The sequence below is a fragment of the Gavialis gangeticus genome, unplaced genomic scaffold, assembly GCF_001723915.1.
Source record: "Gavialis gangeticus isolate Ggan-Ray unplaced genomic scaffold, GavGan_comp1, whole genome shotgun sequence".
Lineage (NCBI taxonomy): Eukaryota > Metazoa > Chordata > Crocodylia > Gavialidae > Gavialis > Gavialis gangeticus.
Genome location: NW_017729006.1, coordinates 18,872,509 through 18,876,361, shown reverse-complemented (window position 1 = coordinate 18,876,361; position 3,853 = coordinate 18,872,509).

Below are 3,853 nucleotides of genomic sequence, written 5' to 3'. Positions count from 1 at the left end.
CACGTGCCTCACAAGCACCACCCCCCCCCCCCCCCCCAAAAAAAACCCAAAAACCAAAAACTCAACGCTTTACTTGAAGAAGAATTGAGTCAGTTTGACCTGGCTCCACAGCATCTCTATAGTTTGCTTCAGCAGGGCTTTTTGGTGCTTTTATCCAATAGTTGATTCAATCAGCTATTAGATAAAAGCACCAAAAATCTCTGCTGGAGCCCATTGGCTATACACACACTGAGCAAGCCAGGTCAAACTAACACAATTACTCTTCTGGGCATGCCCCGTGCTCTGTGTGGGGCACGCCAAACTAAAAGTAAAGCACTGGAGGTTTTCTTCCACATCTCTAAGCAGCCTCTGTATGGCAGTGTTTCATTTTACCTTTCTCTTTGTCCCTGAATAATGACAGTAAGAATTAGAAGTGGGAAGGAAATTTTCTTTAATGTAGTTTTCCAGCCAGCACCTGTTAGCCAGAAATGCCTAGTCCTGCATTAAAAACTACAGTATGCAAGTATGCTCAAATATGACGACTTGCAGTTGAAAGCACACTAGATGGTGCTACATCCACATCTGTATTTCTCACTGCTCATCTAAGAATGCAAAGACAAAAAGAAGAAAGGACAAAGTGGTAATTAAGAGCAAATAATGCAACCACCACATAAATCCAGGATTTTTCAGAAATACAACACTGACCTTGTTATCTGCGAACCAGGACCAATACTAAATGTTGCCCATCGTACCTACTTATACAATTATGGTGTCAGGAAAAAAGCCCTGTAATTAGGGATGCATTTTTTCCACTTAAAACTTAATTAAAACCCACCTATTACCTACATTGAAATCACTCTTCCGATTTAGGAAATTACTCTTTCAACAGTATATTGTGTAACACTGCTTTTTCTGGAAACATTTTTAAAAACATGGTTTCCTCCACCATAAAATTTCAATCAATCAAGAATATCAGGTTCCTTTAAAATATGTGGATTTATGTAAGCTCCAAATTGCAGCTCATCAATTATGATTCACTGGGTGTCACAAGATCTTCCAAATTTCCCCTTGGTTTGCAACACGTCATGTGGTATGGTCATTAATTTTACAAGATGTTCTGGGATGGAAAATAGCAGAAAAGTTGGTTCTTTACCTTTATCTTTGACTGAAGTCAAACAGAGTCTTATCTCCCGAAATCTAATTATTATCGTTGGGCTGGAAGAAACAGCAACTCTCCTGCATGCTGTTTCTGATCATCTCTGTTCCAGGCCTGGATTATTTTTACATAAGACAAGCAACTAAAGTATACCTCAACACTGAACATCCTTCACTGCTTTCTTCCTCCCTCAAATGGGATGCTGCTCTGTAAGTCCTGCTGACCTATCAACCCTGGATATCTGCTACCTCTTGACATTATCTGCAATAACAATTACACACTAATCCTACTTCTGCAGATGAGGAGGTGCTGGAGTTTGAATTTGGCAAAATCTTAGTCTGTGCCTTTCAACTTGCTTAAATATGTGAACAAGTTAGACTGCCTTTATAAATCCCTATTCCATTGGGGAACAGTATGGAAAGCATTCAGAAACAGGTTCCCAAGCTAGACGCAGCAGAAACTTGCTCTTTTAAAAAGCCTATCTATAAAAAAAACCCCAAACCTTGTAGGAGCAATAAGTAAATCAGATATGGCAAACAACAACAACCAGATTTGGCAAACAACAGACTTAGTCACAGGAAATCCAAAAAGTAAGCTGTGTTTAAGAGAATTCACAGTGAGAAAGGAAACATTGGCTTTGACTTATAAAAAGCACTGAATGAGAGAAGGGGACTGCCTTGTCTTCTGAAGACCAGCAGTCAGGAAGGTATTTACATTTGTAACAAAACTCTGGGCTGTTCTGGCCTGGAGTCAGAAACAAAACACCAGCTTCAGACCTCAGTGTCCCCAGGGATGTACTGAAAGAATAAGTCACAAGAACAGCTCAGCCACAGCATGCCTGGAACAGATACAACATGGTTTTGTTACTAAACATAATGACATGTTTTCTGTGGGCTTCCAACTCCACCTGGGAAGTTTTGGAACAATGCAAATGCCTATGGACTATGGTCATACCCCAAAGCCAGCTTCTGAAACACATGCAAGTATCTATGGTAAGAGGAAAAGTTCCTTTTGTTAATAGGAACTTTACTTATCCATTAGGAGGCCTGTTCTCATAATATAATTGAATTTAGGTTTTTTTTAAAATCTTTAAAGCCTTTGTGCCACTGACAGTCACTGCTGCTATACTTTTTCTTAGTTAAGAAACTTAAAAGTGTCAGAATTTCACTGAGGAAACTCTATGGAGGACTCCAACTTACATCTGTGGGATCAATCACCCAGCTGTGACTGGGGAGGATCTCCTGATTTAAAGATAGTAAGTTTCTCTTTTTGATAATGGGAGTTTAAACTTTCCTGTGAATAGAATTAAAAGGACAGAGATGCCAGCCAGCAGTGTATAATGTGTACTTGCAAACAGCTAGCTGACAAATGCAAGTTTTTACAGGGATCTTAAGAAAAAAAAGAAGGTTGCTTGAGTATACTGGAGGCAGGAGGCTTCTCCAGAGATTTTAGTGTACATTTGGGCAATGTTGAGTTACTCAGTTTCATCTGAGACATATTTGCTCAGGGAGAGTTGCATCCTTTGTTGCTTTTGAGCTCATAACTTATACAGACATCCAAACAGACAGGTGATATCAAGCTGAGTAGAAAGCTTTGAATTGAGCCAACAAAGCATGCATGTGAAAAGGAACTGGTCCATCACTCGGGAGCCAGGAGCAGGGAGGAGAGGAGGGATCCAGGCACACGTGTGTCCCGCACACACGTGCCCCCTTACCTGACCCGAGGCGGAGGTGGACGCAGCAGCAGCGGAGTGAGCAGCGAAGGCAGCATCAGCTGATCCCCCTAAGGTAAGTGGGCAGATGGACCAGACACAGCTGAGCTGGATCCAGAGAGGAAGTCCCCCGGAGCCCTCTTAGCTAAGCCGGTAGGGACAACACCTACACAGTCAAATGGGTCGTCAACTGGCTGGAGGGCCGCACCCAGAGTGTGGTGGTGGATTGATCGTTTTTGACCGGGAGGGATGTGGGCAGTGTGGTTCCACAAGGCTCGGTCCTCGGGTCCGCACTGTTCAACATCTTCATCAGCGACTTGGACGAGGGGGTAAAAAGCACCCTGTTCAAATTTCCTGATGACACTAAGATGTGGGGGGATGTGGGCACGCTGGAAGGGAGGAATAGGCTACAATCGGACCTAGACAGGTCACAGGGGTGGGTGGATGAGAATAGGATGGGATTCAACACCGACAAGTGCAAAGTGATGCACCTGGGGAAGAACAACCGGCACCATACCTACAGGCTGGGGAACTCCCTTCTCATCAGTACAGAGGCAGAAAAGGATCTTAGAGTCATCATTGATGCCAAGATGAACATGGGCTGGCAGTGTGGGAATGCAGTCACGAAGACCAACCACACCTTGTCATGCATCCACAGATGCATCTCAAGCAGGTCCAGGGAGGTGATACTCCTCCTCTATGCGGCACTGGTCAGGCCGCAGTTGGAGTACTGTGTCCAGTTCTGAGCACCGCACTTCAAGAGGGATGTGGACAACATTGAGAGGGTCCAGAGGAGGGCCACTCACATGATCAGGGGGCAGCAGGGCAGGCCCTACGAGGACAGGCTATGGGACCTGAACCTGTTCAGCCTCCACAAGGGAAGGGGGGATCTAGTGGCCAGCAGAGGGGACCAGCAGGCACTGGGGGAGTCCCTGTTCCCCCGAGCACTACCAGGAGTGACTAGGAATAACGGTCACAAGCTGGCAGAGGGTAGATTTAGGCTAGAT